This window comes from Periplaneta americana, chromosome 8, assembly GCF_040183065.1.
Source record: "Periplaneta americana isolate PAMFEO1 chromosome 8, P.americana_PAMFEO1_priV1, whole genome shotgun sequence".
NCBI lineage: Eukaryota > Metazoa > Arthropoda > Insecta > Blattodea > Blattidae > Periplaneta > Periplaneta americana.
In genome coordinates, this window is record NC_091124.1 from 91136817 (window position 1) to 91160338 (window position 23522).

The 23522-nt window shown below is 35.0% G+C and overlaps 1 non-coding gene across 1 annotated transcript; it reads right to left on the minus strand.

Moving 5' to 3' along the window:
- Window positions 1–16787: 16787 nt before the first annotated feature.
- TRNAN-GUU (transfer RNA asparagine (anticodon GUU)) lies at window positions 16788–16860 on the minus strand. Its single transcript has one exon. It is a non-coding gene; the product is annotated as a tRNA-Asn (tRNA).
- Between the last annotated feature and the right edge of the window lie 6662 nt (window positions 16861–23522).

The window sequence follows — 23522 nt, forward strand, 5'->3', positions numbered from 1 at the left end:
TTAAATACATTTTAACAATATTTCCGTTCTCGTTCTCGTTGTCGTTTCCGTTACCGGTTTATTGTGAACCAGTCTTAATCAGTAAAATCTCTCGACGTTCTTTTCGTGTCAGTATTACGCAGCCTTTCCTTCCTTTCGGAGAAATAAGTAGGCCTACTACTGACTTCTTAGTCTTACTTTAACAAGCCAGGTATTATTTTATATATTTTTACAACAATGAAAAGAATGCGAATACCAAACATTAAGATTTAAGTCTCCTGATTTCAGAGTTTAGCAAGGACAGGCACAATGTACATAGCTGGTAGAGATAAGAAAATCGCGACTTTGAACCAACTCAATGTTGGCCGCGCACGTGGTTGGCTGGCTGGTTCTATTTTCCTAACAAGTCAAGGAGCACTTCCTAGTTCGTTGTTCATTCGAGACTGACAAAGTACACAAACCAATACGACACATTAGCCAGATAAGACTCGTCACATTCTTTATCTCGACAGCAGATGCATAGGTGCTATGGAAATGAACACCATCCCAACTACAACATGGTAGAGATTGCAACTTTCATTCACTTCAGGAAGGAAATTCATCCCTGGACAATTTCCACCGCCTCACCAATTATTTATTTATTTATTTAATCTGATAGGATGAAGGCTATAAGCCCTTCTCTACAATCCTACCAGATAGCATATATAAATACAAAAAAAAAAAATACAAGCACTAATGAAAATAATACAAATTAAATTAAAGACCTATAGAAGGTCAACAGGGTCAAAAGAACACCATAGAGCTCTCATCGAGCTAACACAAAAAAGGAAAGATAAACAGAGATAGCAATGATGATAGTGATAATTAATAATAATAATAATAATAATAATAATAATAATAATAATAATAATAATACATCACATATTAATTGTCAACTTTACAACAGCATAGTTACAATATTTATTATATGTTATGGGTTAAGCCGAAGTTGCGCAACCTGACAGGTGTTCAAGAAGCAATTCCATGAACTAGAATATGATTCTTTAATTTAAATTTGAACTTTGATTACGAATTACGAAGATTAAAAAGAAAAAGATATTCCAATTTCATTATGTAAAGTTTAACAACATATTTTTCTTACCTCTTGTCAGGAAACAATCATGGGGTTGTAACCTGTATACACGTTTTTTAATTGGTTATTTAACGACGCTGTATCAACTACTAAGTTATTTAGCGCCGATGGGATTGATGATAGCGAAATGGTATTTGGCGAGATGAGACCTAGGATTCGACATAGGTTACCTGACATTCGCCTCACAGTTGGAGAAAACCTCGAAAAAACCCAACCAGGTAATCAGACCAAGCGGGGATCGAACCCGCGCTCCAGCGCAACTCCGGATCGGCAGTCAAGCGCCTTAGCCGACTGAGCTACGCCGGTGGCGTATACATGTTTCTTGTGTGTTTTTGGCACAGTATTAACAACTTCAGCACAACTGTATTATACAACGTCGTATAATAAAGTTTTCTTTAATAGAGGAAAATAAATGAAAATTATATAAAGTAACTCACTCATATTTATTTATTATATGTACACTTGACAAAGCAGCCATTATACGATCATCCTCTACTCCTGGAGATTAAGATTTGGGTCCTTACAAAGGAACAGCCCCAGATCGTGTAGCTTGAATTTAATGAAAATGCATATTTAAGCTAATTTTCCTTCGTTAAGAAACATGATGATAGTCGGTCGTTTCGCTTTCTCCTCGTTTACGAAATATATTGACTTGAAAATCGATGTTATTTATCGATGCGCACTCGGATCGCCATAGTTCCGCGACACCGTACCACAGCTCCCGCATTAATGCGCTAGTCCATTTTTTTTCTCGTAACTCATATTAATAAAATACTCTTGCTGAAATATACACTCAATTTGAATTTAAAATAATATTAACTTTTAGTCTCACCTTAAATATGATAGTGGGATTCCAAATGAAATGGTCGGGACAAAGAGCCATTGAACAGTACAAACATTTTATAGGCTGGTTTTTCACAATCTTCTGTAACACACACACTGTTCCTAACATGCAACATTGTTGCAAGAACGTTATCAAACTTTCTCACATGTTTCTCCGTCACATATCCACAGCTCTGCCACGCGTATATAAAGCAAGTCTTTGAATATCATTATGAAGCCCCTATCGTGTAATGTGTCTGGAATGTTTTCACAGATAATTTTATGTCTTAAATACTCTTCTAACCTTCGAATTACAATTTTATATTACCTAAAAAAATACACATACAAGGGTTGCAAAAATCTTGTAGTTTTTGGAGGGATAATTTGTGTTTTAATTATCTTACTATTGTGCCGTTTTATTTCGGCACACTACTTTTTATTTTCCTTTTCCTTTCTTTCTTTCCTTTCTATTCTTATTATTTTATTTTTAATATTAGTTTACCTCACTCTTCATAGATGGCTTTAATTCTTCTCCATTTTCAGTCTTACTTTCTCCTTTAGATAGCTTGTTTCTTTTCTTCCATTATAGCTCTATTATTCTTCACGTATAAGGAGCGAACTTTAGTGATCACGTGACTTGGTTTTGGTTTGTGATTGGTAATTTTGAGGGCGCATTAACATACACTTTGACTTTCGGGGAGAATTTCAATTTGTGTGTCAGTCTAGTGGAAGGACTCGTGGAGAAAGGTTGGGCGACAGCGGGGTTAGCTGTGAGTTGTTGTTGTTGTGGCTATTCGCGATGGGATCGCGGGTAACTAGCTGTGATGTGATGGCAGAGTAGTCGGGAGTCGAACGGGGATTATGATTTATCGCACATAATAGTGGTTTCCAGTCTGTGGAGCGGTGTACTGTGTGAGAATGGAATTATGAGAGTGGAAGAGAGAGGTCATTGTTGGGCTGGATGCGAGATCGATTCAGCAGGATTGTAACAGGTTTTTGGTATAATGATAGAGTTGGTTATGTGTGAATTATAGTAAGAGTCTGGTATCCTAAAGAGTGCGAGATTAGAAGTTGGCATTCCTCAAACAGTGCTACATTAGTTATAGTGCGTTTGGTAACTGAGATATTTTATTCTATGTCAGACAAGCTAGGGGTTGTCGAATTTATTACTCATGTTTACAGCTAGGGAAAACAGATGGCATTACTAGTGCATGTTTTGACGAATGCCAGGTAAGTGAACTGCAATAATCAACAAACCTACTTGAAGGGTGGATTATAAGTGATTGTATGTTTACGTGAGACATTGGTTCACATCCATTTTTCTTACTGTGTTGTTAATAAATTTTATTGGCGTGAGTTAAGGATTTACATAAAGTGTTTTCTTGTATCACCTTATCAAAGAGACTATCAACCCGATCATAACTTTCTACGGTAAGGCAATACTTTATCTTTGTAGTGTTATTCAATAACAATACTTTTAACAACTACACAGAGGTCAACTGTTCCACAAGTAAATATAGTGTCATCTGGTCAATCCAGGAACCCAGAAGTAGTAGCGTTCCTTTCTTAACATCCGGGAGAAATTAATACACCTCTTAAACGTCTTCTCACGTGATTTTTTTTGTCAGTTTACCGGAACTACTTGCATCGATCACATTAAATGGCTTATCACTGTCTACACGTTATGCAAATTTCCCTTTCTGTTCTTGAAAGTACTGTATGTACAATTGTGTTCTAAGACTTCCAGCTGCATACCTATGGATTTGGACGGTGTACGAATGAGTGAAAAATGCCATGGATTGCACTACTACTTTATTAATGTGAGTTAAGAGAAAACAAATTGACTACAGCATTAATGCGAGAGCTGTGATACGGTGTCGCGGAGCTATGAGGATCCGAGTGCGCGCAAGAAGCGGTGTAAGTAACATCGATTTTCAAGTCATTATATTTCGTAAACGAGGAAATAGCGAAACAAACGACTATCACCACGTTTCTCAACGAACAAAAATTAGCTTAAATACGCATTTTTATTAAATTCAAGCTACACGACCTGGGATGGTTCCCTTGTTATAATCGCTCTGTACATATGATGACATTATTATTATTATTATTATTATTATTATTATTATTATTATTATTATTATTACTATTATTATTATAAGTGGATAATGTAATCATGTCATCAATGTATAAATTAAAATGAGTGGTTGACAAAGGTGTTAGACAAGGTTGCCCAATGTCAACCACTCTTTTTAATTTATACATTGATGACATGATTACATTATGGAAACAACAAACAGGAGGAGGAATTAATCTGGGATCAAGAATAGTAAAGACAATGGTCTTCGCAGACGACCAGATACTGATAGCGAAAAGTCAAGAGGAACTTCACGGGATGACACACAAATTTAATTTAATGTCAAAAGCATATTGCATGGAAATTTCAATTGAGAAAACTAAGTTATGGCATTTGAAGGTACTCATTCGGTCGGGTCCAGAATAATTATAGAAAATAAAAGCATAGAACAAGTGTCAATATTTAATTTCCTAGGATGCCAAATAACATTTGGGTCTGAAATAGACATTAATAAAAGACTAAATAAATTTAATTACATAACAGGAACTATAAACAGAACACTAAAAATAAAACTAGAAAAGACTCAATAATAAAACTATATAAAGCAATGGCCATCCCCACTGTAACTTATGGATCTGAAACATGGACATTGACTGCAGAAAATAAAAGAAGAATAGGCCTACAGACAGTTGAAATGAAATTTCTCAGACCTATAGCAGGATACACAAGACTGGATAAAAAACCAAACAATGAAATAAGACAAGAGTTAAAAATAGAAGAATTAAATAAAACAGTAACAGAATATAGAACCAATTGGAAACAACACTTGGAAAGAATGTCAGTAAACAGGATATCCCAAGCATCATACAAGTACAGACTCCAAAGACATAGAAACCCAGACCGACCAAAGAAGAGATGGACACAATAAGATTTTGGAGCCGGAAAAGGCTAAAATGGTCTAAAACCGTGAAGGAGGAGAAGAAGAAGAAGAAGAAGAAGAAGAAGATTATAAGTGGATCACTTTATCGGAATCTTTTAAATAAGTAGTACTGAATTGAGGCCAGGACTCCTCTATCCACCACTATTTAATCTTGCTTTGAAATATACAAGCACACTTATTCCTGGTAACAATATCTTCTACAGACCGATTATTTAGTCCTGACAGCTCAGCGACGTGAAAGAGAGGAAGTAGTAGGAGTAGTGGGGAGAGCTCCGGAGTAAAGATAAGGGCGAGCGGTCGGTAACTGCATAACTGTACTGGAAACACAACGCTATACCGCATGCGTGACATCCGATCGCTCTGATTGCAGGCGACAGACTAACCTGAACATCCCTTGGCGTAACTTAATGGACTCGCCTGACCCAGGCGCACATTGTCAGCGACTGTCAGGACTAAATAATAGTACTGTACAAACACAAAATACGTCGTACCAACACTGGGCATACGCAAATAATTTATGTATCATAATAAAAAATCAAATTCCCTGTCAGAAGTTTTTGAGAATTTTAAAAGCGTTAAATGACAAACAGAATACGTTTAAACATTAATGAGAAAAAAACAAAAACAAAATATAGTCTATATGTAACTCTAAAGAGACAAATGTAACTAAGGATGTGCAAATTTACTACAGGGGACTTTTCATAAATTGTCCTACTTTATTCACGTACGATATTATTCTTCCCTATGTTAATATCATATTATATAATTTCATTGCAGCTGTAATTTTAATTTTAGTACCTATTTTATTTTATTTTCTATATTCCTCTTATATTAATATATTATATTATATAATTTCACTGTAGCTATACTTTTAATTTTAGTTCCTATTTTATTTTAATTTTTATAATCTCTTATAGGCTTATTAATAAGATAATATCTGAACTGCGACCGAACACGAGCGCTGCTCATTCGGTCCTCAGATTTTGTTAATATTACTGTATCTTCTTTTTTAAATTGATTGTATTTTATTTCTATTTCTATTGTTGTAATTATATTCTGTATTCTGTCTATTCAAATTTAAATAATAAAAAATTTTGCATTTTATTCCCAAAAAAAATATTGCATGTAGGTATAAAATCATATATTTGAAATGATTCAAAAGCCAGACTATTAATAGAAAATAAATGCTACTTGTATTACGCAATGTAAAATATTTTAAAGAACAGAAGTATAGGCCTACCAAGGAACATTTAAATTAATATATAACTTAAATATATACAAATTAATATGACATATTCTAATTTATAGTAGTGGAACCTGAGTATCTAAATACATCCCAGGGCGATGGAAATTATAACATTTAAATTGCATTAAAAAGTACTGATTATCCCAACATTATTTAGGCTACGTAAAATAATCTTGACTCGGGAAAAATTACCGATGAACTGTTCCTCACTCATAAACTGCAGAGGTCTCATAAGCAAACATTCTGATGGAGGCAGATAAAAAAGTTGATTTTTTTTCTTTCACCATGTTAATAATGTCAAAAGAAGTGGTTATACAAATTTTGGCCACTTGACCGCATTTACGAGGCCGTCCAGAAAGTGATTTTCCCTGTGGCCGTTTATATAAAAAAATACAATTGCATGGAAAGATTTATTGAAACAGATACAGCAATTCTTGCGCTTTTTGTCAACATATCTCTACTGGAATTGAGACATTTGTCATACCATGAGATCAATTTTTATATCCTTGTCATAGAAGTCAGCCGCCTGGGATCGGAACCAGCGTTTGACAGGCGTTTCTCGATCCCATGATATGAGAAATGTCTCAATTCCGGTGGGGAATATATTGAAAAATAGCTCAACAATTGCTGTGTGTGTTCCAATAATTTTTTTTGCAATGAAATTGTGTTTTCTTTCTGTTGACGGTCCCTGGCGAACTGATTTTATGGCCCTCGTAATTGCGGTCGAGTGGCCAAAATTTGTACATGCACTTGTTTTGAAATTATTAACAGGGTGGAAGGAAAAAGATTAACTTTTTTATCTGTCCACAGCAGAATGTTTGCTTGTCAGTGGTATACCCTGACTACTGAAAATGTAAATACCTCTGCAACACAATGTTTCGTAGGGCTGCAAAGGCTTTTAGCGAAAAGAAAAAAAAAGTAGAAAATACAGTTGCAACAATATTATGCCATAAAACTCCAAAGGTTGCAGCGTGTCATTACAAAGAATTGAAAGCTTTAATACCACTTTGACTGTATACATTTAATACAACGCATACTGTATTTACAAAGATAGGTAACATAATTCGTTCATGTGAAGCCATTTTTCAGCTGCAGTGTTATCACGCTCAAAGCAAAACGTTTGGAACAAGATTGAACTATTGAACAATTGATTTTAAATATGTAGTGAAAACATTCATAAAGGAAACCAATCGAGAACTATACAATATTCAATAATCTGATATTATAGGGGATTAAACACAACGTGATTCGATATTTGCTTCCTGTATTCTACAAGCGGCGGGCCGTCTATCCTTCTCATTTTTACATCAAAACTGAATCCCAATAGCTACCAATCCGAAGGGTCGGGTTTTGAACTGTGGACAGTAGAGTTCGGGACTATAGGCGAAAGCACGCAGCCGACAGAAATTAAATGTATCAAGCATTTTATAAACAGCCCTAATACGCGATTATCTCACTATACACATAACAAATTAGCAAGACGAAATTATAAAACGAGGAAGATGAGATTAAATATAAAAAAAAAGAGTCGACCGAGACACTAGATCGTTGACCTGCGCACACTGATGGATTCTCACTACAGCCGCAACTTGGTACAGAGCAAGCATACGCGTATTTCTGAAGATACAGTCGCAACATTCCAATCGCATCACAACAATCGATGAGCGACTGTGCATCTGCGCGGAGATTCATCTTCCAATTAAAACTGTGCCATCGTAAGTATAGGCCTAAGTGTCCATTCTCTTCTAGCAACGAATTACTGACAATCACTCCACAATGGAAATTTATATCCCTTTCTCCTTTCTTTTTTCCTTAATTTCCTTCTCAATCTCTCTCCTATCCTGTTTATCTGTTCATTCTTCTCTCCCACTTTGTACCAGAACTACTTTTCCCTTTCCATTCCTTTATCTCTCTCATTCTCACTTTATTTTGCTTTCTTGTCTTTCTTCTCTCATTAATGTACTGTACTTCCTTTCCTACTTTCTCCCTTCGCTCTCCTACTCTCTTCCATTCACTTTCCTATTTTCTTCCTCTTACTTTCTACTCTCTTCCCTTTCCTTTCCTACTCTTTTCCCTTTGTTTTTCTACTCTCTCCCCTTTGCTTTCCTAATCTCTCCGCTTTATTTTCCTATCCTCTTTCCTTTGCTTTCCTACTTTTCTCCCTTTGCTTTCCCATTCTCTTCCTTTTACTTTCCTACTTTCTCCCTTCGCTCTCCTACTCTCTTCCATTCACTTTCCTATTTTCTTCCTCTTACTTTCTACTCTCTTCCCTTTCCTTTCCTACTATTTTCCCTTTGTTTTTCTACTCTCTCCCCTTTGCTTTCCTAATCTCTCCGCTTTATTTTCCTATCCTCTTTCCTTTGCTTTCCTACTTTTCTCCCTTTACTTTCCCATTCTCTTCCTTTTACTTTCCTACTCTCTTTCCTTTGCCTTCCTGCTCTTCTGCTTTTGTTTTCCTATTCTCTCCCCTTCCTTTCCTACTCTTTTCCCTTTGTTTTTCTACTCTCTTCCCTTTGCTTTCCTAATCTCTCCGCTTTATTTTTCTATCTTCTTCCCTTTGCTTTCCTACTTTTCTCCCTTTTCTTTCCCACTCTCTTCTCTTTGCTTCCCATTCTCTTCCTTTTACTTTTCTACTCTCTTCCTTTTACATTCCTACACTCTATCCTTTGCCTTCCTGCTCTCCTGTTCTTGTTTTCCTGTTCTCTTTCTCTTACTTTCTACTGTCTTCTCTTTACTTTCCTACTCTCTTTCTCTTACTTTCTACTCTCTTCCCTTTGCTTTTCCTATTCTCTTCCCTTTGCTTTCCTACACTTTTCCTTTTGATTTTCTACACTCTGCACTTTACTTTCTTCCTCTCTTTCCTTTGCTCTCTTACTCTCTTTCCTTTACTCCCCTACTCCCTTCCCTTTACTTTCCTACATTCTTTCCTTTACTTTTCCACTCGCTTCCCTTACTTCCCTAGAAGCACAGCACTCACATCACAGGATAGAAATGAATCTGCATTGAATTGTTTAGGAACCTCATTTGCTGTCAATGAGATTACAGGTATAGCATTTGTTCTTGACGAATGAAAATTTGTAATGAAACCTATGTTTATAAGATGCGATTTACTCAACAGACGTGGGCGCGGGAGGGGGGACAGCAAACTTAATAACCAGTGCAATGTCAGGCAGTTAACAGGGTCAGATGTCATCGATAACACACTCACTATTTTATCTACAGAAAGCAGTCACTACTCCAGTAAATATAATGCAGGCATTCTGTTCCTCTTTTTTTTTAATCCCACAATATTAGCTACCGATATTAAATGATATTTAAAAGCAACTGCACTCCGTAGGTTGATGCACAGACAATGTACACTCATTACCAAACACAATTGTGACATTGTTACTGTTTTAAATACCACATAATATCATACACATTACGAACTCAAAAACTAATCTTCTTCCATTTCTTCCACACCTGGCATGTTCGTCTTCATTTTCAATTAGGTCATTTTCACATTCGTCGTCTTCGTCGCTACTTTCCATCCCGCTGTCTTCAATCACAATCCTCTCAATTCTTTCTTTTAGGATGTCATCTTTCTCGCAATACTCTGGTTAAATTTCTTTCACTTTAAAACATACTTTTTCCCATTAGGTCTGGCAGATTTCTTCAAATTTTTGCCGACACTACACTTCGACATCTTTTATTTTAAAAGTGTTATTTCCACTACGAATCCATTGCTTAACGTCCCCATAAATTAATTCTATGTGACTCGGGCGGGATGGTAAGGTGAAAGTACGAGTAGTGAGGCTGTGTGATTGTTTTCGGATAATATTTGGTCAATTAAACAGGTGTTGTGTGTTGGCTTCTTGGCTAAGATTAACTCGTATAATTTTGTTTTAGTACTATTTTCATTAAATGAGATGTTACATATGTCTCACGAATAACATGTCTTTCAATTAGCACACTTGGGTTGGTTCTTGTTTCTTTTCCATCGAAAGCCCAAGTTCTTGATTATTGTTCCAAGACTTGTGGGTTTACCTTCAAAATTAATAGTGCTTTCCAGTTGCTGCAGCAGTTTTCTTACTGCTGGTGCACGCTTTTCTTCTACATATAAATTGTATATGTGTGGCGGAAAGCGAAAAGGAGCCTCGTCGCAAATTTGAGATTTACAGTTGATGATATTTTTCAAATTCAGCAATAAATTCTGAAAATTTTAACACCAAATTTTGATTTCTAATTAATAAATTGAGTGAGTTGTGGCAGTTTGAATATTTGTTACGGAAATGAGGTGCTTCGAGAAAACAAAATTAAAGTTTCAAATTGTCACCATCAATATAATTTTACATATTTAAGAAATTTTTAAATCGATATGAGCTTGAACAGGACAAACTAAGCTATAATAATCGCCAAACACCGAATTCGATATTTTCGACCCTAACCATCCATTTTGCATCCCCGACAAGAGGGCCCTTTCCGCTTTCCGCCTCACATATAGTGCAACGGATTACACATAATATCGAAATCACCGGTGTCACCAATTATTTTTGGAACGGGTCTCTTTCCAGGAGTGGAAAAAAAACCTTCCTTCCTCTTCATGATTTTTTCTGCCTTATAAAATTCTGTAAACAGAACTAAATGTGCGACATTCCAGTGGCTATAGCAACCCTTTGGACTTTAGAATAGAATAGAATGATTTATTTTCGCTGGCACAGTTAAGGCCATAAGGCCTTCTCTTCCACTCAACCAGGCTTAATCAATACAATATATATTTAAATTACGAATATTTACACTACACTTAAAACAATACAATATATATTTAAATTACGAATATTTACACTACACTTAAAACATTCTCCAGCAATATTCTTCAGTTAAGTTTTAACGACTAGTACATGTTTATTTAAATTTAAATAAACCTTTAAGATAAAGTAGTAACTTAATTTATGAGTTAATTTAATTCAATCAATTATAATTAAGTTGAGATAGCTAGTAAAATGATGACAATTAATTTAATATAAGTTTACTAGAACTATGTCATAGGGAGAAAAAATATAAATCTAAAATATATTGATATATTAATGTAATTAAATTAGAGGTTTTGTATCCTATTTAGAGAAATTAATGATAATAATAAGAATGGACAGATGTTAGTTTCATTATAAGTAACAAATATTTATCAGTAATTAATCTGTCAAGTAAGAATTTATGTAATTTTGACCTAAATGAAGTTATTGTCCAACAACCCCTTACATCACTCGGAAGCGAGTTCCAATTTCTAGCAACTGAAACTGTATAAGATGAAGAATATAAGTGACTTTACTCATTTCTTCCTTCTTCATGTAATCGTCAACGTTAGTAATAATCTCCCGGTTTTGACTGTGCAGTGTTTTTACTTTCAATTTGGAAACTATAGAAGGGATAATGAATTAATAAATCATTACAATTACAAACTAGTAACACTCAAAAATCTGCGTCACGCAAGAATATTCCGGGGACTGTACGCTGACATAGTCTCAGCAAATGAACAGAGATTATTTGTGGCGGGGATTTACTACGTAAGTGAGACTGGCTATAGGCTCGCCTTTTGGATATGGCCAACAAGGTCATTCTTCAAAATCCCTTGCGAGGCCTGTAGCCACCATTATTATACTGACATGACTGTACAATCCATGTCCGCGTCTACAACAAGGAAAAGCACATTTCGACATGTACAAATAACAAAACATACAAAGTGATTAAACAACCCGAACATTCTGAAAACGACGCAGCCCTGAAAAGTATAACAGGCTGGAACTATATGCAGTAAAACTGGATACTGTGACTGGAATCCTACAAAATAAAATCTCAGAAGCAACTAAAGCTGTTTCAATCTACATCTGATGTATAACTATATTTCTATGTGACAAGTGTTCCTGTGTTATTAACGTAATTTAGTTATTTCTTTGCGTGACATTCAAATATTTTAAGAAGAATGAGAAAACGTTTTAGTAATATGTTTCTTAAAGGCGGAAAATTAAGCTGTGATAATTATCTAAGCCGACAGGAAATGACAAATTACGTCATTAAATTCTCGTTAAAAATATTCACTGGCTTAAAAATACACAAATTACATACAAAATAAACAGTCACACTGAACCAAAAATTATTAGCTACTAGAAGCAAATCCGAACTATAACATAGTAATATTATATTACTTGCTCTATATTAACATGAATTTTATGTTGACAAACACAGATTAAATGGAGGCGTGGAAGAAAATAGGATTATAAAACTAACTTTGTATAAGCCTGCAAGTAAGAAAGATATACATACGACCTAGGAAAAAAACAGCTGAATGTAGCCAGAACAGGCTGCCTACTCCTTGAAGAAGAAGAAGAAGAAGAAGAAGAAGAAGAAGAAGAAGAAGAAGAAGAAGAAGAAGAAGAAGAAGAAGGAGGAGGAGGATTTAACATTACAAACCTACAACAATGAGATTATGACTTTACAAAGGTGGCTGAGAAACAGAGACAAGTTACACACATACGGAAGACAACTGAAAAGGATGTCTAGTATATAGTCACAAAGCTCAATACGTAGTAAATATGCATCCACAGATAGTTGCTAACCACTAGGATCGCTAATATCGCCTCATTATATACAATGCGAAATAGTACCGGCACAGTCTATTGTTCCTAGCACCCTCAAAACTCAAGCTTCGTGACTGTATATACTAGACTGTGGTAGTACTTCATTCAACAATGCTTTCAACTGCAGACGTTATTAAACATCGAAATTCAACGTGCCCGAAAAAAAGCTAACAAACTTCACGTGGAGCCCTCTGTTAAGGGCAGGTACTCACGGTTTCACTTCCCTCGCCGAGAAAGATCGTATATTTTCACTTCGTACCGTCATATTTCGTCCTATGGATTAGTGTATACTCAACTCGTCCTCTCGTGAAGCTAGCTATACGTCAGCTATAACGTAAAAAATAATATCTGAAAAATATTGGGCTGTTCGCTTTTCTTTCAGACGCCACAAAACCAACTAAAATATGGAAAAGCATATATTAGGGCTTCAGTTTCCTTAAGATAATTTGTATTTTTAAATTGGAGCGGGAGGATGCAATTTGTGCAGAAAAAAGTGGTTTCCGTGATATCTTTTACAATTTCGTGTAATCACAGACATTCAAATGGGTACAGGGAGTTTCCTGTACATTGCTGTTTCATTCACGTACTGAAAGTAAGCAAAAGAAAGAAAGGAAAGGAAAGGAAAGGAAAGGAAAGGAAAGGAAAGGAAAGGAAAGGAAAGGAAAGGAAAGGAAAGGAAAGGAAAGGAAAGGAAAGGAAAGGAAAGGAAAGGAAAAGAAAGGAAAGAAAGAAAGAAAGAGAGGGAACTTTCTTTTTTCTTTCTTTCTTTCTTTCTTTCTGGCGGTATCATGTCGCTCTACAAACTCTGTCTCTACAAGCAGTGAGAGGTGGTTTCGTATAGAATGAGAAATTTTTTTTGTTCTGTCGGAGAAAATATAATATGTTTACTTTGCTCAACGGTTCAATTAGGAATATATAAAAACATTAATTGCCAAGCTGAATAATGTATTATTATATTATTATTATTATTATTATTATTATTATTATTATTATTGGCCGCTAAGTATGTGTTTCTATAGTTCTTCTGTACGTGCATGAATATTGATATTTTTAGATCTTCTCCCTAGAAGGATAAAATTATTAGGTTTTATCTCAATTTTAATCTTCTTAATCTTTAGATGAGGGTAACTATTTATTAGTTATTCATTTAATAATAAAAACTGTAGAAAAACTGATTCAATATTATATGCCAACGAACTGTTAAACGCCAGGAATTGACACGTCTTAAATCATAGCTAGGAAGAGAGAGACGACATAAATAAATGTAAGGAAGTCAGTTACCTAATGGGGTTTGAAATATCTCGTGCTCTAAAGCCTCTTAATAGAGTAGAATTTCTCAAAAGAATAATGATTAAAATAGCTTAAACAACTTGTTCATAAGAAGTTTTTAATCTTGAAAAACTACGAATTTCTCGACCAAATATCGAGAAGAATTCAGAAAATTCCTAATTATATTCAAGAGGAAGTAAAAAAAAAAAAAAAAAAAAAAAAAAGAACAAGAAAAATCGTATATTATTCACTGGCTCTTGATGACAGAAGTGACATTACTGATACAGCAAAGCTTCAGATTTTTATCCGCGGGATTGATCAAGATGTTAGAGCAGGAACCACCACTGGTTGTACAGTACGATTATTTAGTCCTGACAGTCGCCGGAGATGTGAGCCTGGATCAGGCGAGTCCATTTATTTACGCTAAGGGCTGTTTGGCTTAGTCACTCGCTTGCCTTCGGAGCGATCGGTTGTCATACGTGCGATAGAGCCGTATGCTTCTAGTACAATTAAGCTGTACTGCTTTCCTTTACCGACAGCTCGCCCTTATCTCTACTCCGGAGCTCTCCCCACTACTCCTATTACTTCCCCTCTTTCGCATCGCTGAGCTGTCAGGATTAAATAATCGGTCTGTAGTTTCCATGCCAAGTACCTTTCCTCCGTCTCCTTACTTCATAGCCTGTTTGCAGCATGTAATCACTGCAGTTCGAGTTTTGGTCACCGCTGCTATAGATTAATAAATTTTGGAATTCAAATAAGTTCTAGAAAGAGGCAGTGCGCAAGATCATATTCGTTAGTAACACATGGGAATTGACTTAAAATGCCAATTTTTCATCCATGTTACGAAAACCTTATATATATATATATATATATATATATATATATATATATATATATACTAGCCGTACCCGTGCGCTCCGCTGCACCCGTTAGAAATAAATATAAAGTAATTACATAATTAAAATAGGACATTTGATCCAGGGAACATTCGTGTTTGATATAAGGATAAATCGTTTATTATGTTACTTAATTTAAATTGTATTTGCATAATTAAAATGCGATCATTTTGATCCAGAGACCGCTCATTTGGTCATAAAAATTATTTTAGGAAATACAGGAAACGAATGTACAGAATAGCCTATCAAGTTTTCTGTGCATAAGAAGCTATTTTAATGTTACCTGTCCTCGATTCACTCAGAAGTTACTGTATTAACATTATAGCATTATGCCCATATAGAAAAACTACACTTTCCAATGGTGAATTAATAATTAATTATACAAATCGGTTAATTTAGCTTCTGATATTACTTCATACAAACACAGAAACATTCTCTGTAGGCTATCTTTCATAGCTTTCGATTGTTGCTGTCCAAGGCCCCTTATAGACGAAGTCATTTGTTTTTTAATCCATTACACGGCCTTAGATGGCAGTTATTTTAATTTTAAAACTCATTTATCTCATTAAATATCAGTCCTATCAAAATTTGTCAAGGAATAAAACTTATCGCAAATTATTTTTAAAGAAACTTTTGTTATGTAACATTTTCCACAAAAATCAATGATAAGCGAGATATTTCGATTTATTTAATTCAGGCCCCCTTATAACCCCCCCCCCTTAAATAATGTATTTTGAATGCCATATACCCTAAAATCTAAGTTACAACGAACTTAATTTATATTCCAATTTTCATCGAAATCCGTTCAGCCATTATCGCGTGAAAAGGTAACAAACATACAGACAGACATACAAACAAAAATTAAAAAAAAAAGCGATTTTCGGTTTCAGGGCGGTTAATTATATATGTTAGGACCAATTATTTTTGGAAAATCGAAAATTACCAGAAAAATTTCGGCTACAGATTTATTATTAGTGTGTGTGTGTGTGTGTATATATATATATATTGGTTTCTGAGCTAAACTCCCTTTTCTTGTTTAAAGAGAGAAAGAACATGCGGTTGTTATCTTTCTTTTTCGAATTAATGTTGCGCGTTAGTACTCCTTTGGTTTCTTTTCAGTTTTTTTTTTTATTATTATTAGACCGATTTGTTATTATGTGCAAATTTTCCAGCAACCTGTCCAACTACATTGGAACGGGTCACATGAGTGTAGACTGGGATTAAATCTGGCAGCAATGCACGTCACGCTAATGTGTTCAATATGATTAGTGGCATGCGAGGTGGGCCTCTTTTATAACTGCCCACAAATCAGCTGTCAATCCGAAATTTATTTTACATCGCGGATTAAAACATCTTCTCCAGAACTTTGTTTTCATATTCCCACAATTATGTCCGATCGATTCAATCACAAACGAGCGGGGCGAGGAAATAAAAACCTGCCAAAACAAAATTGGAGTACGTGCAAACAGAGACAATCAATCTTCATTTGGCAGGGGATGTAGAACACAGAGGCTCATGCAAATCAAAATTTTAAATTCATGGAAATTAACGTCATGTCAAGTGGAATGTGACACCATGTGCAAATTTTAGTTTCGAATTAAGATAGAATATCGCAATACGCCTAAGTAGGGGGCGAATTTTAGCATATTTGCGTATCTTATTCCTTGGTTGCAAATCATAATATGATATTATTATGTTATCACTGCATAAATGCATTTTAAGCTATTTGTAAACAAAGGTCAAGATTGCAAATCAAGCTTTCAGGTATAACTCCCTGTAAAGTTGATTTGAATAATTTCGAGGGAAAAATTGTTCCGGGGCCGGGAATCGAACCCGGGACCTTTGGTTTAACGTACCAACGCTCTCCCAACTGAGCTACCCGGGAACTCTACCAGACACCGATCCAATTTTTTTTAGGTCTGTGGATATAGAGGGAAAAATTGGATCGGTGTCTGGTAGAGTTCCCGGGTAGCTCAGTTGGGAGAGCGTTGGTACGTTAAACCAAAGGTCCCGGGTTCGATGCCCGGCCCCGGAACAATTTTTACCTCGAAATTATTCAAAGGTCAAGATTTTATATAATTACATAAGTATATATGCATATTTAAAAGGTTAACGCATATTTCAGCTTTTAGCGCACAGAAACGCATATTTTGTTATTTTATCTGGTACTTAAACCAAGATTAAGAATAAGAAAAATAGCAAAAATGAAATACAGAAAAAACACAGACATTGAAACACATTTCAATACGTACCCTATGTAGTTATATTTTATTTATTGCAATCTGACAAGATGCAAACAGTGCACTGTTGTCGGCGAATCATTGCAGACAATTCCGCGGCAATCAGCAAAGCACTCCATAACGAAGTGCATTGCTGACCCTCGCAAATACATAATATAGAGACGTTATGATGGAATGAAAGTTGAGATTAAAAGAACAGATAATCAAAACAAGAAGCCGCTTTATCGTCTACTTTGCACGTGCATAAGATTTTGATAGTTGTCACGAGAACGTTGCAATATGATATGCGCGGAAATTGCAGGAAGTGTTGATAGAGTTCTTTGTGCTCGGTAAACTCGAATTTCTCCGCCTGTTAACAATAACATGGGCCCGATAAAACAATTTCAGTCTTCTACTTGCCGACTTGGCAAATCAGAATATTTCATTGACTGTTGTGACAAGTCAGAGGAAATTCGATAGTGTGTAAAGAAAATTGTGTTTCAGAACAACTTACGCGCAAGAAAATTATCAATTTAATTTGGAATTAGTTTTATCGACGATGCCGAACGAAACAATGTGCCAGAAGTGTAATGCTTAAGCAGTGGGTTGAAGGACATGCCACTTCAACAACTGATAGCACGGTATATATACGTTGATATTCCGAAGAAACTAGTTCGATTAATTAAAATGTGTCTCAGTGAAACGTACAGTAGAGTCCATATAGGCCAGTTTTCCAATTCACTGCGGGCTTAAAAACAAGGATGTATAATCGTCAATATGCTCAAATCATATGTGTATCAGAAAAACCGCCAATAATAGTAATTTGCTTAAAATAAAATAGTTTTTTTTTTTAATTTTAACAATGCAAATTTTTGTTATTTTTGTGCATATATCTTGGTTATTACGTGCATACGTGCATCCTTATGTTGCCGCTTTTAAGTGCATATGAATCCGCACCCTTAATAATATATAGTGAAATGTCTACAATGTTACAAGTTCTGTTACCAGTATTCTGTTACACTGAAATGTTTATATAAAACAATTACTTCTGTGCATTTAAAATTTTTTTTTATCGAGCTAGGGACTTGAACATATGATCCAAGTGGAATTTAGTAGCTTCGTTAAAACAAATAAAAATTTACTATTTTAATTTTTCACTTAACAGTTTTCACAGTCTGAACTGTCAACGTAGAGAAAAGAAGATAATTAAATTTGCAAACTCATTTCACTTGATGTTGAAAAAGCTTTTGATAAGCTGAGGAGGCCAGTTTTATTTAAACCTCCCAAATTTAGGCTAGTGCTACAATATCCAAGAGTAACTGTGATAAAAATAAAGATTAATAACAAAATCATGCATCCAAACAAAGAATGTTATCTCTTAACTCCTTAATTTAGTTCCCATGCTGAAGTGTCCCTTATAATGCGAGAGTAAGAACTATGGTGCGACTTCAAAAGCAAGAGGATGGAATACCCATTTCTCTTCTTTTGTGTGTGGATTTACTGACAATACCGAAAGGTACGTGGCAATGATTTTGCATCCCTTTTGGCGAGTTGAGATGGAACGTAATTTTTAACAGTATTATGCCACAACACATAATCAACGTTTTTATGCAAGTAGGACTAATTCATGCAATATACGATGATATAGTTAAAGGCAATTATGTACATATATAGCTCTCCACCATCAAACTTAACCCCACTTTATTTCACTCAGACCTTTGAAAGATAAATGAACAAAGCAAATACGAATTGTCTTAAAAAACGAAAAATCACAGTCAAAACTTCATCCCCATTTCTCACATAGAAGCAGCGAACGATACGTGGAAGGTGCCAAAAATGTATGAAACGAAAACAGTTACTTTCAGAAAGTGCTTTATAGATTTCTTAAATTGTAAAATGCTCATACGTAATAAATTAATAATTTCCTATGCAGAATTTGTGCCCCTCCTCCTGAAAAACTGGGTATATTTCTCTGAAATACTGAACATTAAGTTTAGTATTTCAGAGAAATATTTTATGGATTCAAATTATACTTTGACTCAACTCCACACACTTACAACAAACTTTCCAGGCTATCCAACCATCCATCCATCCATCCATCCATCCATCCATCCATCCATCAGGTTTTACAATGATCTAAGACATCTTCCTGTAACCATTTTAGGATTTCTTAGCCACTCTCCATTCTCCCATGCCCCATCTTCCAATCCCCTTTCTCTCACTGTTGTAATTATAAGTGTTCTATAGTGTTCTTTGACCCTATTGACCCTCTATAGGGCTTTAATTTAATTTGTATTACTTTTGTCACTGTTTATATATATATATATATATATATATATATATATATATATATATATATATATATATAGTATTTTTGTGTGTTATCTGTCAGATTAAATAAACAATTATTCTTTGTGTCCATGTCAATTTTGGTCTTTCTCTCTTCCTTTTTACCGTTGAAATCCACTCATTCATCTTCTTCGGCAATCTATCTTCTGGCATCTTCTTCAGATAACAAAACCATCTTAATTGTTTTGTTTTTTCTACAGTATTTCCAACGCTATATCTTTTCATAATGAACAAGTAATTCTTCAAATTTATAACAAGGTATCCCATGTATCTGGCTCAACAAAAATAATTTCTTTCTTAGGCGCCCAATATAAAACTGTTTCAAATAAAAGATATTTAAGTGCAATGGGAAATTAATACCACAGTCTAGTCTATACAGTCACGAAGCTCAATACGTAGGGAATATGTATCCATAGATACTTGCTAACCACTAGGATCGCTACTATCGCCTCGTCACAGACAATGCGAATAGTACCGGCACAGTCCATTGTTCCCCTCAACAACTCAAGCTTCGTGACTATAAGGTATAATACTATACTGTGTTAATATAATAGATGTATCTTTCTTGTAGCCTTATTCATTAAGCAGATAAAGTAATGACATTCTTTTATAAATGGCACCATGTACTTTTTATGCAATGAATCATATAATCTCTTCAGGCCTGTTCAAAAATGTATTTGCCTTTAGCTCAGATTCGTTAAAAATGGATTATGCAACATTATTCTGCGGAGGTATTCAATTATAATACTCAAAAAAATTTCTTTACTGGGACAATTTTCTAAATTTTAAAATTTCCGGAAAATTTTTCATCACTAGCCGCAAGACGGGACAGACTGAGGTTGTATGAGCTGTCACACGAAACGAAACGATGTGAGATTAAATGTGAAGTGAAATGAAATATTAAAATACATAAACAAGGATAACCATTCCAGAAGATGTGAACCACAAATCTCAGAAGACTTGGCAAAACTTAAGTCTGGTTTTTTATGACAAAGTTTCGGTTGCCTGACCTATGCCTGCATCTACCGGCACAAAATGTCCATCAAAAAACTACTGGATAAGTTGTTGGCTTGATAGGGGATATCTACTCATACTAGCTAAACGTGTGGATAAACATTATCTTCAAAGGATAAGAACTGGATATCACTCGCTGCCAATTATAGATAAATAAAGCTCAATAAGAGAGGAGATAGCAGTGCAATGCGGCATACGAGCTCAAATTCAAATGAATTTTATATGCTTGCCGCACTCGTCACTGAAAACGAATTACAGCTTATTAGAAATCTCATTCCAACCCATTGTGGCGCATCAGCGCCAACTAACCACTGATAACGAGATTTTCTGGTGTGGTAATAAGTAAATCACACGATGGACCAACTAACTGCGTTGGGCCGCATTGCTATACATTCCTAATGTAATTTTGGTGTTAAATTGGAAGGTTCTTAATTCTTTTGTGTCCTTGAAAAGTAATCGTTCACACAGTAATCCTGCGAGTGAATGTAAATAGATTTCACGTTTGATTACGGCAACACTGGAGTTGCTGATGAACAGTCTCACAACAAATTCAATTCCAACAACCATTTCGCAACAGAAATTTACTTAGGGGAGAGGTTTTTGTAAAGTGTGAATAGATTAACAGATAATCAATAAATAAAGAAAAACAAACGTAATTTAGCTATAATTTAGGCCACGCTCAATCAATGAATATTTGTTTTTGAGGATTACTATCACAGTCTAGTATATAGTCACGAAGCTTCAGTTTTGAGGGCACTAGGAACAATAGACTGTGCAGGTACTATTTCGCATTGTCTAATGAGCGATAGTAGCGATCCTAGTGGTTAGCAACTATATATGGATGCATATTTACTACGTATTGAGCTTCGTGACTGTATTTACTAGACTGTCTTACAATGGTTATTAGATCCGTGGGACGTACTAGTAGGCCTAAGCCTTTGTCTAAGGCCGCTACATTCTGCATTGGACATTTTGTCTCGGACAAGACGGTTTTATCTCGGACCGTCTGATGTGACTGTGATTATACACATTCTTATGAGGCTGCGTCATACTGCATCGGGCATTTGTCCCAGGCGTATGCTCTCTTCACATTATCTTTAAAGTGGATGCAAGCTCAGTTGGGCAGTATGCAGCAAGCGCAGTTCAAGATGATACGGTGAATGGTGCAAGGATTTTTCACTGTTATACTAAATAAACACCTAAAATCTTGTAAATCATGTGTCAGAATTGAGTGTAATAACTTTATGCTAAAAAAACAAGTTTGTTTTCATTTCTTACAGTACCTGCAATCAGAGACATCCAGCTGAAAATAATATGCTGTACAACGTACAACATCGTATAGCCTATAATAACACTCCGTGGATAGCAGCCAATAGGAAAACGGACAGTTATCTCGAACGACTGGAATTCTATCGAGACCTTTTGAACTTTCTATTTTCAATTTTATATCCTATTCTGGCCAAGGGGCGACACGTATCATGTTGATTCTAGGTAACCTTATTCCTTATTTACTTATTTAGATTTACAAATGGCTTTTACAGGTTCATTGCCACCGCACATAGCCCACAATCGGTCCCTATCCTGAGTAAGATTAATCCATTTCCTACCATCATATCCCATCTCCTTCAAATGCACTTTAATATTATCCTCCCATCTACCGTCTCGGCCTCTCCAAAAGGCTCTTCCCTCAGGTCTCCCAACTAACACTCTATATGTATTTCTGAATTCACCCGTAAGACGTGCTATATGCCCTGCCCATCACAAATATCTGGATTTGGTGTTCCTAATTATTATGTTAGGTGAAGAATACAATGCTGTAACTTCATCCCTCTTAGTCCCAAACATTTTCCTAAGCACTTACTCTCAAACACTCTTAACCTCTGTTCCTCTCTCAAAGTGAGAGTCCAAGTTTCACAACTATACAGAACAATCGGTAATATAACTGTTTTATAAATTTTAACTACCGCGTCTATATCGTGAGGTAAGAATGAAAGGCTATCCCGCTAATGTTAAATTTACCAAATTTATATTCCATTATTTCTAGAACTGTTTAAGATAATGTAATGAAAATTTTACAGGGTACAGATTCTTATATTGTAAATTCATAACTCTATCTTCATCAAAATACTATTACCACAGTTTAATATATACAGCCACGAAGCTCAATACGTAGTAAATATGCATCCATAGATAGTTGCTAACCACTAGGATCGCTACTATAGCCTCATTACAGACAATCCGAAATATTACCGGCACAGTCTATTGTTCCTAGTACCCTCAACAACTCAAGCTTCGTGATTGTATACACTAGACTGTGCTATTACTAAGAAGCGTATTTTTTAAATGTATTACAACATTTCTGTTTTTTATTTTTATTTTTTCAGTTATTATTTGTCCTAGCTCTACCATTGTAAAAGAACATTACCATAATAATGTCATGAATACGTAGTCCCTCAGAAAATTGAAAACTCGTACAAGAGAATGTAGTTTTCAAGAAATCGCAGTCACAAATACGCTTTTTTTTTTTTACAAACATGAAAACTTCTTACAGTTATTACTGTCTTGAATGCCAAACATAGGATCAAATTTAATGCTACCAACGTACAAGCAGAGTAGTTTTCATTATAATTCAAGACAAATCACTGTCTTCTGCAATAAAGAGTTCCTAAGTTACTTAAATTTAACTGAACTATAGCCTAGCTAACGAACACAAAAAATATTATAATGCTGTAACGTTAAAATTTATTCAAAATACTTAAAATTAACTAATATTAATTAAACATAGACCTATACGGAAAATTCTAAACATTAATACATCATAAAAACAAAAGATATTATTATTATTATTATTATTATTATTATTATTATTATTATTATTATTATTATTATTATTATTATAAATTTTTCACCAGCACCCCTTTCATACTCTTCTTAAAACAGTCAGATCTTGAGGAAATCCGGACTT